At 40.8% G+C, this 12,308-nt stretch overlaps 1 long non-coding RNA gene across 4 annotated transcripts; it reads right to left on the bottom strand.

The window, feature by feature from the left end:
• Positions 1–5,675: 5,675 nt before the first annotated feature.
• LOC119363560 lies at positions 5,676–12,302 on the bottom strand. Of its 4 annotated transcripts, XR_005174054.1 has the most exons (7): positions 11,928–12,302; positions 11,650–11,687; positions 11,396–11,466; positions 11,215–11,280; positions 10,673–10,896; positions 9,713–9,761; positions 5,676–5,947 (listed from the first exon to the last, which is right to left on the bottom strand). It is a non-coding gene; the product is annotated as an uncharacterized LOC119363560 (long non-coding RNA). The 4 variants fall into 4 exon arrangements; XR_005174052.1 differs by lacking the exon at positions 5,676–5,947 and having other exon boundaries at positions 8,845–9,761; XR_005174055.1 differs by lacking the exons at positions 5,676–5,947; positions 11,650–11,687 and having other exon boundaries at positions 8,845–9,761.
• Positions 12,303–12,308: the final 6 nt, after the last annotated feature.

Raw genomic sequence — 12,308 nt, 5'->3', positions numbered from 1 at the left:
CTACACTTTCTTTACTTATGATCTTTTTAAAATCTGCAGAATTTGAGAAAATGACATGTTGCTCATTCTCTAGGTGGAAATGCAACGTTTTGACGGGGTCTTAGAATTGCATTTATAACTGGAATATACAACATACGACATTGCCTGATATGTATGTGCATATTTCAAGTACTTCTTGATCTCATCATTTTCTATTAGGGTGGTCGCATGGTCCTCATATTTATTTATGTATTTAAAAGGTGTTTTATTAATAGAGATATGTTGCAGACCTCAACATATATATATATGCTTGATATTTGACAATAGATTTCTGTTGTATGGGACTATGTATCTGTTTTCTAGCTTGACTTCCCCATTCTATATGTATCTTCCAAATTCCATCATCTATCTTCTATATATTGCATATCCATCTTCATCTACTATGATATTGTTGTTATAATTTCTGTGGAACTTTCTGATAGCATAATTGATGTGCAAAGCAGAAGCAAAGGCATAATGATGCTTCTATGCTGCAGTCATGCATAATGTAAGGGTAAAGTTTAGAAATGTAATTTAGAACAGTAAGTAAACCAAGTGCATTATAATACACATAGGTTCAGTGACAAAATTTATGCTAGTGTTGTAATGAAACACAAATCAACTAAAGTGTAGGTTTAGTTTAAAAAAGATTGTAATTGAGGATGGAAAATTTAGGTACAATGACGACCACAACATCACAGTCACATGGGGAACTTGGGGCTCAACTTAATAGAAATCTATTTGATTGCCATTGTTGTAATTTGAATTGAGGCCGTGTTTTGCACTGACTTTTCCGTTCTTATTATTGATAAGAGATCGAACTTTAGGTCTATTCCTGGGACGAAGAGTTCCAGTAATTAGGTGAAGACACATATATATTGTTAGTATTATTTACCCTAGAATTGTAGTGACATGCAAGTTAACTAAATCATAGGTAGTCTAATCCCTAAATATGTGGTAGTTTGAGCCCCAATTATGTGTAGAGTACTGGATTTCATATACAGGAATCATGTAAATTATCTAAAATTGTACATGTTATAGTACTAGAGGTAGTTTGATCTCTAATTTTGTGTGGATGGTACTTATTGGAGGTGGTCGATTGCTGGATGGAGTAATTATGTGCAGACGGTACTTACTGAAGGTGGTCGATTGCTGGAAGGAGTAATTATGTGCAGATGGTACTTACTGGAGGTGGTCTGATTGCTGATTTCATATACATGAATCATGTAAATTATCTAAAATTGTACATGTTATAGTACTTTGATCTCTAATTTTGTGTGGATGGTACTTTTGGAGGTGGTATGATTGCTTGATGGAGTAATTATGTGCATATGGTACTTACTAGAGGTGGTCTAATTGCTCGACTGAGCCGATGACAACTAATGACAATCAATGAAGAAGATGATGCCGAGGTGCTGCTTGGTGCTCGATATAGGTAGATGATGTCTTCAAGAGGACAACCAACCTTTGTTGTGGTCCAGGCGTAGGTATTTTTCGGTTGGCATTGGCGATCCTGAGTTTTTTTAGATCGTGAGATTTTTGGTGGGAGGATCTGCGTATGTGATGTTATTGTTTGTTGACGGGAATAAGGTCCACTAATTAACGATCAAATGTTTCTAATTAAATATGGGATTTTCTAGTATATTTTCTTTTTTCTAGTGAGCCTCTCAATACTTTTAATAATAAATGGGTTGTGTTGTAACGATATCTCACAACTCACGTGGAAAGAATGTGCAACTCACTAGTACGTAGTTTAGAGGGTCGCGCTGGACAGGAGCCTCACCCTGCTCATGGCGTGGCAGTAAAGCCGTCAAATCACAAAACCCCACCACTCCCAGTAATAAGTGGCCTAGTAAAATGAGCAGACAAGCAGCCATCACATCCCTCCTGTCTTTTGTGCATTTCATCTCTCTGCATTCATTTTGTCTGGATCATCTCGCACTTGATCCCTCGCTACTACTCCTCATACTAGTTGCTGCCATCATAGCCCTCCAGATTTGCTTGAACAGTACTAGATGTTGCCCTCATACTGTTCTGTAACAATCGCAAGGGCACTTGTCCGAAAAATTTACATGCCTTCCCAACCAGTGAGATACTCCATACGAAGTACAATACAGAAAAAACCAGGGAGAGAAGGAGCTAAAGTAAACAACAAAATGAGCATTCTTGCATTTCTTTTGTGTTGAATCATTTCACAAGGTTGAATAGTGATGTTTTCCTACTTTTACCAAAACAACATTGTAATGGTAAAACGTGCATTTGCACGTGTGTATACATACTTGTAGTAGTACAGTCTACAAGCATAGATAATATATAGAGAAAAGGTTTTTTTGCATGGATAGAGGGAAGATATATAGTGAAGTTTGTGCTATATGCACATCCTTACAAATGCGTATGGATCCAAAGGGTTTCCAAACTTTTCCTTTTACATAATTAATTAAGGACACTAATAATTCCTGAACATTCAGGATTTATCATTTTCGTCCCAACACTAATGGGATCACCTTAAGACACTAAATTATCCCTAATAAAAGCCACGCCGCTCGCAGGAGCACTTGCGGCGCGCCACGAGTGCCCTTGTGCATGGTCGTTTCAGAGCACGGCGAACACAACGCCTCTTCCTCGGCCTCGCAACTCGCAAGGTGCAGATTAGCGGCTTGCCGGCGGGCGAGCGCATTCTCACCGGTCTGGTGATCCGGTGCCAATAGGTACTCCTCCTCGCAGGAAGCATGCACCTGGTCCATGTACCGCCAAGCGTAAATGAGACGCTTGGACCCGACTGCACTCAGGGCTTTGGCACGGGCGTTCTTTGCCACCCACACGACGCTCGCACGAGCCTTTTGCCAAAGAGCCAATTGCCTGACTCTCTCGGACGCGACATAGGCCTACCAGGCAACATCCCTGGTGGCGCGCTTCTCTTCCTCGGCCTTCTTCTACTCCTCACTTTTGGCGCGCTCCGCCGGAGGCAAAGCCTCCCACAAGGCGACCTCCATTTATTTCCAAAGCTCCTCTCAGCTGGTAGGCTCGGTGGGCGGCGCGACGTCCTCCTCGTATCGGGGATCCTACGCGTCCTTCGATGCGCGTGGTGGCGAGACTGGGAACGCCGATGCATCCACCTCAATGTGCCGCGGCGAGGAGCGGAACACCGATGTAACAGCCCAAGAATGACGCTCCAGATGCCTTCCATGTTTTTCGTTGTCACGGTGTATTTTATTTGTTTTGTTGCATTCATCATGCATCATTCGCATTGCATCTGCACTCCGTTGTCATCATTTTTCAAAACTTGCACTCGTTCGTAGTTGCCGCTTCTCTCTTTGTCTTCAATGACTTTTTGTCAGGCCTCCTAGTCTTTGTCGACTTCTCTCAGACCCCCTTGCGTGCGCATCCAAAAGCTTACCCGAGCCCGAACCGGGCTGTCGTTATCCATTGGTCCGAGTCATCTCCAAATATCCTAAGACATCTTCGATTCCTTGTTGGACTCTCCTAACCTATTTATCTCAGACCGTCCGATTACAATCGAAGGGACCGAATAGCCCCTAACCTAACCACTCACTATATATATATATATATATATATATATATATATATATATATATATATATATATATATATATACATCTGGGCTATTCTATTACGCGTAATAGAATATTATTCTGTTACCCTTTTTGAACTGACGGTTTCAGGTGGTTGTACTGATGTTTTCGAAGCGGTTGAACTGATGCTTTCAGTTGTGTTTAAAAGATCGTCTTCTTTAGTTCAAAAACTTTTTGTAATTTTTTGTCGGAACGGGGCGTGTAATATATCATTGGATAGCTCTTGACAACCATATTTCAAATATATTGAACGTTTTTGCAAAATCATTCTGGTTTAAGAGCAGTTTTGAAAAAAATGTTTTTTTAAACCGAAAACATGAATCATATTTTGGACTCAATTTTCAAACCATTTGTCAGAATTGAGCAAATAAGATGGCGTTGGAATGCTGGTGAAAATCCGCATCTTCCATATATGTATTGTTTTTTCTAATTCTATATGATTTAAAAGTAATTTGAAAATGGTGAAATTCTGAGCGAAAAGTATATTCGCGATTTTTTGCAAACGGTTTGTCGGATTGACACAAATGATACGGCGTTGGAAAGCTATGGAAAATGAGCAACTTTTTCTTATAGAAATGTTTATCTAATTCTATACGGTTTAAAAATGAATTCGAATACGGTCAAATTTGATTTTGAACGCGATTTTTTTAAAAGTTTGTTGAAATATGGCAAATAATATATCGTCAGATAGCTATCGAAAATGCGAAACTTAGTTATGTTGAACGTTTTCTCTACTTCCCAACCGTTTAAGAGTAATTTTGAATACGGCATGACGGATCTTGTTGTTTTCTCGTCTGAAAAACAGAGTAGTCGTACTGATATATGTGTATGTTTGTACTGAGCTATTTTTTGTAGAGTAATTTTGAATGGCTTTGAAAAAGGGTACTTGTACTGATGCTTGCATGGGTTTATACTAAGTGTATTTTCACTAACTAGACTTTGCTCTGTTTTTTGGGTAATATTTTTCTCGTAAGTTTTCAACGGTTTACTGTATCGTCACCCGTGTACTTGTATGCACTACTAGGGAAAAGCTTATACACAGGATCTTACCAGCAGCGAGTTTTAAATTAAGGCGCTACTGCTACTTACTAGTAGCGCGCTATATTGACCCGCACTACTAGTTAATATTACTCGTAGCGCGTGGATAAAAAGCACACGCTACTAGTAAATATCCCCAATCGTGTTCTGCGGATATGTCATAGTAGTAGTGTGGGTTTGCTGGGCCACGCTAGTAATAGAAATGTAGTCGTAGCGCTGGTCACGAAAAGCGCTACAACTAACCCAGCCTAGCCAGCCCAGCGAGACAACCAACCTAGCCTAGCGAACAACCACCATCGCTAGCTATCTCATTTTCTCCTCTTCCTCCCGCGAACACTCGCCGCCGCCACCAACGCCGGGCGATTCCGACTACTTCCGGCAGTCGTTGCCGGAACTGCAAACCCACGAGCTCTCACGACGGTTCTTCCTTCCCTCCGACCAGATCCGCTCCTCGTGGCGGCAAGCGCTCGCGCGCAACCCCTCCCCGCGGCTAGGGTTTCGGCTGCCTCCAACTCCGGTGCGGTGCGATCTCCTCTCCCCTCGATTCATGCCCTCTCATATCCCCTTCTTTCTTCTCTCCTAACCCCCTCACTTATTTCTTCGGTTCGGTGCAGCAACCGTCCTCCTCCATGGACGAGGACGACCACCATGGCACGCACGTGGTCGAGTTCACCGTCGCCTACTCCGGTGCGGTGCTGGACCAAGGACCTCCGCCTCAACAGATCCTAGCTTGGGTAAGCACCCCCATCCCCATGGCCATTTCACTTTCTTCCTTTGCCCCTCTTCTCTGATCTTCCATGAATCCTCTGGTTTCAGTTAATTAGTAGCACAACCACAGCCACACAAAGGCGTAGGAGCGTTACTGCTTGTATAAAACTAAATCTCTGTAATGTTTTTTGTTATGTTACCATGGCTACCAAAGAGTGTTTGTGTCTTCTGTTTCTCAATATGATATGCTCCCAAGTTTGTTGATACGTGCAGATTGGTGGTCTCTGACTTTGCAACAGATGTTATTGTGCATATCGGTGAAGTCATATTCTACTTGCACAAGGTCAGTGTGCTAGTATTTTCAGCAATTTTTGCTGAGGTCAACACTAAGCATTTATATTTGCTTCTACAAATAATGGCAAGGGTGGTGGAAGTAGATATGTGTTACATCCTGCAGCACGTAGTTCTTCAGACACAGAATGTTCAACTGTCGGGGTCTCTTTGTCATGCCATCAAGAGTAGTAACATCATTAACATTTATGCTTCACGTCTTATTGCTGTTGGGTTGTCTCTTTCCAATCTACTGGACCCTGTTTCACACACAAAATATTTTCACTGCCAAGCTGATTACCAACACCACCTTAAAATATTTGTGATGGCCTAATAGACTGCCTTTGGCAACCTAACCAAACAAAACGAAGAATCATCAATTACATTTATGTTACCATTCTTCAGACTAAAAAAACCTTATAGCAACCATATGCCACTTTGGTGTTACCACCATCCAAATTTTGTTCTTCAGATATGCAAAATTATTCATTGTTCATCGGTTGCTTAGGGGAACATGGTTACCTTCGTGAGTCATCTCTAGTGAATTAGGTGTTGAAAATGTTTTCTTATTTATGTTTCAGTGGGAAGTCAGATCATTTGCTGCTCAAAATCCGACAAATCGGAGGAGGAATGTGCGAGAAGCAATTATATCATCAATGGCAAGGTTGGTCGTGTATTCCTATTCTTTGAGTTTTCTCTGTTTCAACCATACAATTCATCTAGCATACGGTATCGTCGTATCAACCTTTCAATTTGGTAACTTGGAAGTAGTTTACAGTTACTGTATTGTGAGTGTGTGACCTGAAAATAAGGTAGCAAATTACTATAGATACTACTTCAAAACCATATACTCCTACTCACTCTTTCTGTGTGTCATGTGTACTACCAACTTACTATGTTTCTTTAATTCCCACAGTCTACAAAATTCATGCTTGCTACTGTATGTTTGTGCCCCTAGCTTGCATGTTGATGTTGTATGTGCATGGTGGTGGCCTCCTTCCTGTTGTTATTTGCTCCATATTAAGAATTGTTTTGAAAAGATAATGAGATAGACGCAGTTAGGAGATGATGCTAGCAAGTTCAAACTCTCTTGAATGGATAGATCATAGTGCAGTTAGGAGAAGTGATGTTATGAATATGTTGTATGCAAGTTCAGTGTGTATTAGAAAAAGTTCAGCATTAAATATATAGCAAATTCACTATACGGGGATTTGGTAAGCAGTTTTGTAAAAAAGTTTATGGCGATTTGCTCCGACATGATTTTGTGTGTGTATTTTGGCAGCTCAACAAGATGAACCATACAGGCGAGGAACCTCCCAGGCGCAGCAACTCCTCCGTCCAAGTTGAGCGCTGGGGAAAGTGGTCTGTTTAGGTTGATGGAAAGCTAGGGAAAGTACCCACCTTTCAATGATAGTTGTGTGCGTATGATATGGGATGTCGTGATTTCTTCATGTTCAGATGTTCACTACTGTATCTATGAATGCTTCAAGTGTTAAAGATGTTCTCTGACCTGAGCTTATTTTTCATTGGACGTGTCTCTGATGGAAGCAACTACATCTAACTTCTATTTTTTTTTAATTCACAATTACTTAGTAATAGCGTGGGAAACAACAACTCGCTACTAGTAATTAGGATAGCAGTAGCGCACAGGAGAAGCGCGCTATAGCTATTAGCAGTAGCGAGCTTCCGTTAAGCGTGCTGCTGCTACACTTGTGTAGCAGTAGTGCTGGTGAGCACGCGCTACTGCTACATGTTAGTTGTGGCGCCTTATTAGTAGCGTCGGTCCCCGCGCTACTGATACACCTAAAACCCGCGCTGCTGCTAGCCTTTTCCCTAGTAGTGATGGTTTGTATCATCGAACTGAATGATATTTATTTAAAAAGAAAATGTGTTTGTTCTGTTTCTTTTTTTTTACTCAACATTTTTTTTGACAACGTTGTTCTGAACTTCTCTCATTTTACGACTTGTACTGAGGTACTTACTAAGCAGGATTTTCATGGGGTTTCTTTTTTTGCTTGAATTTTACAATTTGAATTTCTGCCATTTCTTTTATTCCGAACGGACCACCATTTTTAACTCGTACTGAGGTACTTATTACGCCCGAACTGGGGTAGCTATCGCGTGTCTCAGCGTGTTTTGAACTCGATGATATTTTTTTCATCAATTTACTGCCCATTTTTTCATCACACTTGAGAGAGTGATTAAAATTCTGGGTGAAACGTATTTTCGCGATTTTTTGCAAACGGTTTGTTGGATTGATGCAAATGATACTGTGTTGGAAAGCTATGGAAAATGCCCAACTTTTTTGTATTGAAATGTTTTTCTAATTCCTTACGGTTTAAAAACGAATTCGAATATGGTCAAATTTAATTTCGAACATGATTTTTTTATAAGTTTGTCGAACTGAGGCAAATAATATATGGTTGGAAAGATATCAAAAATACGAAACTTGGTCATGTTGAACGTTTTCTCAAATTCGCAACCGTTGAAGAGTAATTTGGATTACGGTGAAACCCATCGTGTTGTTTTTTCCGTCAGAAAAAACAGAGTACTTGTACTGTTTTTTTGTGTGTTTGTACTGATGTATTACTCCCTCCGTTCCTAAATATTTGTCTTTCTAGACATTTTGAATGACTACTACATATGGATGTATGTAGACATATTTTAGAGTGTAGATTCACTCATTTTGCTTCGTATGTAGTCACTTGTTGAAATGCCTAGAAAGACAAGTATTTAGGAACGGAGGGAGTATTTCACAGAGTAATTTTGAATACGGTGAAGCCTGTTATTTTTATTTTTCGTTCCGGAAACAAAGTACTAGAACTGATCTCCGTATGGATTTGTACTAAGCACGTTTTCACATATTGAACTTTTACTTTGTTTTTTGGGTAAGGTTTTCCTCTTAAAGTTTCAATGGTTTACGGTAGCAATGCCCCTGTACTTACATAGTATGTCATCGGACTGAATGCTATTTTATTCAAAAAGAAAATCTTTTGTTTGTTTCTTTTTTTTGAACTTAACATTTTTTACAACAATGTTTTGAACTTCTCTCGTTTTACGACTTGTACTTTTACCATTTGAATTTCTATGGGGTTTCTTTTTTTGCTTGAACTTTTACAATTTGAATTTCTGCCATTTCTTTTATTCCGAACGGACCACTGTTTTAACTCATACTGATCAATATTTTTAGTTCAAACCATTTTTCCTTTCATCATCTGACATTTTTGTCTAGTTTTTGTCTAGTTTTGGGTTGCACTGAGGCAAATGAATCATACCAAATACTGATAGAAAATCATACATTTTCCTCACGAAACCAAACTTCTAACTTTTCCTACAATAATTCTTTGAATTTGCACACACAACTTAATTGAACTTTTCAACACTGGATCCCCTAATTATACATAACAGTCAGTTTGTACGAACTAACTCTGCTTGGACTGATGTCCGTGTTCCACTTGGACGGCTGCCCGTCACCATGGTGGATGAGCTGGACTGTAGGTGCTTGTGCTTATTCTCAGCTGCGAATTCACACAAGGTGGAGGTGATTAGGGGAAGCATGGTTCATGGGTGATTAGGGGAAGCATGGTTCATGGAGAGCAGAGCAACTGCGCGTCTAGGATGGGCTGCCCCGAAGCAAAGCTCGCTCTCCCGCTGTTGGATGACTTAACTTGGACGGCACCCAGTGCTCGACCTGGACGGCACCCAGCGCTCAACTTGGACGGAGGAGTTGCTACGCTCGAGAGGTTCCTCGCGTGCAGACTTGTACATCAGTACATTTAACCCCACATAATTCAGTTTTGGCTCAGACATTAACAGGGAAAAAGCACCTTTGCATCTGTTTTTGTTCTAGGTAAGTGAACGTTTACAAACAGTACATGATACTGGAACATTTTCATCAAGAAATAGAAAAAAATGCCTATAGTTGAATGGGAACATTTTCTTGTTCAGTAACGGAAGGAACTTAATTTTTAGACCATTGGCCATTATTCCACACATGGAAATGAAAATAGAGTCAAAGCACTTACTAAAAAGGTCCCATTGGCATGCCGAAGTTGCTTTTTTACTCGATCAATTCTGAAAAGATCAATGCCAAGACTAATATCATAACTTGATTTTTCTAATGGATACATACTGATGAACTACTACAAGTCTTGTTGTTGAAATGTCGTTGTTGTTCAACATGTATTTTCTTTTTACAAAATATAATTGAAGAGTACTGAAAATGTGGTGTTTTTTAAATATATATGAACTTTACGGAAAAGAACGTCTGAACGTTTGGGACGATAGTTTGTGAACTTCTCGATGATTTCTTTGAAATGTTTGTGCAATCAAAAATAGAAAAGAGTGGCAAATCAGATTTACACTTTCCTATAGAGAAAGTTTGAACTCACTGTCAAATGATTGGTTTCAGTATCAAATAAAATTGGCCGAACCTCTTACGTAGATAACTGAATTTGATTCAACCTTCACACATCAAGAAGTTTGAACTTCACTAAAAAATTTAAATAGTTCAACCAAATACATGCAAACAGAAAACATGCTATAATTGGTCCTGTTTAGACATCAAGAAAATATTTAGAGATCACAGTTCAAAATTAAACTCTTTCCTGAACATATGAGGTTTATGTCTTTGAACATACAAACTTCCAAAACATGAACTTAAACTTTTTGCACGATTGAACATCTGATTAACTAATATACTTTTTTGTCAACGAATCGCCGTAACATAAGTACTAAAACTGATACTAGCTCTCATATATTCCATGACAAAATCAAACAGCATATGCATGATCACCACTAGAGCATATACTGAAAACAACCAGAGTCATATGAACTTTCTACATAGGAGTTTTTCTCTCACTCATGTTTAGAAACATAGATCAACAACTGTTCTGTTTGTAACTTTTTTTGTCAATCACTTTCTGAATCATACAGATATCCAGTTTGATCGCTTGAAGAACCAGCTTCAGTGTTCGAATTGGTACCTTTTCAGAGGTGCAGACGCGGCCGAAAAGTAGTTCTAGTGGAGCTCAAGGGAGCGTTGAACATAGCACGACAGAGAGCGTCGAACTGCCTGCTGCCATGAGGTTGACCTGCGGTGGAGGATCCACTGCCCATGGAGAGGCAGAGGTGCGCCGGCGGGTGACGGCGTGGAGCTCCCAAACATCTTGCATATATATTTTGAACTAATGTTTTTTCTGTCATTGCACTGTTGTTGATATATAATCAGACCAAAATATCACTGCTACCAAGTCGTTGCACTATTGTTTTTACATAGCTAACAGTGGACAAAGATAAAAAAATATGAGTTTCCTTAAACATAACCAAAACAAGCATTTGAATTGGTTATGTACCTCCACTCAAAGAGAGCTTGGACTTGCTACTATTCTTTCTAACTGCCAACAGTAGATGTTTTTACATAGCTAACAGTATGCGATTAGGTAGATACAAGTAGTATGAGCACACGAATTCTGTAGCATGAAAACAGAGGATTGGTGTAAGTTTATTACTGTACTAATGTACTTACCTTGGATGTTCTTGCGGCAGGCTATGTTGATCCCTAAGCTCAGTGGGTAGAGGGTTTCATCCATGTCTGAAGACGCATGTCAAGAAATAATCGAAGAGGGGTTCAAGAAGAAAGTTCTGGCAGAGAACTCCATGATCGAAATATAGCAGTGCAATGAAAGAGACGTCAGTTATTGACGTACCAAACAGCAAGCAATCAAATTTGGCCCCGTTCGCGTAGGAGTAGGACTCCATCTTCGTAGTCGGACGGTGCCTGCAACAGAGTTTGCCCCGACAGAGGTTATGAGCTTGAGAAATGATGCAGATAAAACAAAGGGAGCAAACTAGATTATCGAGCTAGCATTATCATGTCGGTGACCAAATAAGCTAGCAAGAAAGAGATGGAAGATCGAGGCAAAAATAAGAACCGAGCCAAGAAGCTCTGGCATGCAAGTACCTAGACGATGAACAGAAGAGTGGAAGACAGAGCACCAGCTGCAAACACACAACGCAGGTGAGGTGAATAGTGGATGCCATTTCGCCTAGCTAGGCCCCTCTATTTATACAACAAAGATGATCAGAGTCGCAACTCTGTCGTAGCCACACACCTCATTCTCTACACAACCAGGACTACATCTTATGCACATTATGGACTGATGATGTAGCAGCACAGAAAACTAAATTTGCTTGCTGATGTGTACAGATGTAGCAGCACAGAGATGTGTACTGATGTACCTTTACTGCTGGATTCTGAAAACATGTGCTTGATGTCTTGTTGAACGGCCCGGGGTGGCGATAGTGAACGGCCGGGGTGCTGCATCAATGGAGGCTCGCCAGCGGGAGGAGGTAGCGTGGTGGAGGGATTGGAGTGAGCTGGGTCAGCAGTAGGAGTGGATAAGCGCAGCCCCCATCGGAGGAACTGGAGGAAGTGCTGAACAGCAATGGAGGTGACAAGGTGCTCGGCTGGCGGCGGAGCAAGGAGAGATAGGGGCAGCGCGGGGAGGACGTGGTGGCGACAGGTGGTTCTGGGCGACGCGACCTGGTGCAGGGCAACCGCGTCGGCTCGATCCACGGTTGGAGTGCGGGGCGGCGGCCGGAGCCAAGGGAGAGGGTGGG

Source organism: Triticum dicoccoides, chromosome 2B, assembly GCF_002162155.2.
Source record: "Triticum dicoccoides isolate Atlit2015 ecotype Zavitan chromosome 2B, WEW_v2.0, whole genome shotgun sequence".
Taxonomy (NCBI): domain Eukaryota; kingdom Viridiplantae; phylum Streptophyta; class Magnoliopsida; order Poales; family Poaceae; genus Triticum; species Triticum dicoccoides.
Note: the sequence above shows the minus strand (reverse complement) of the source record. Positions and strands in the feature narration are given on the sequence as shown.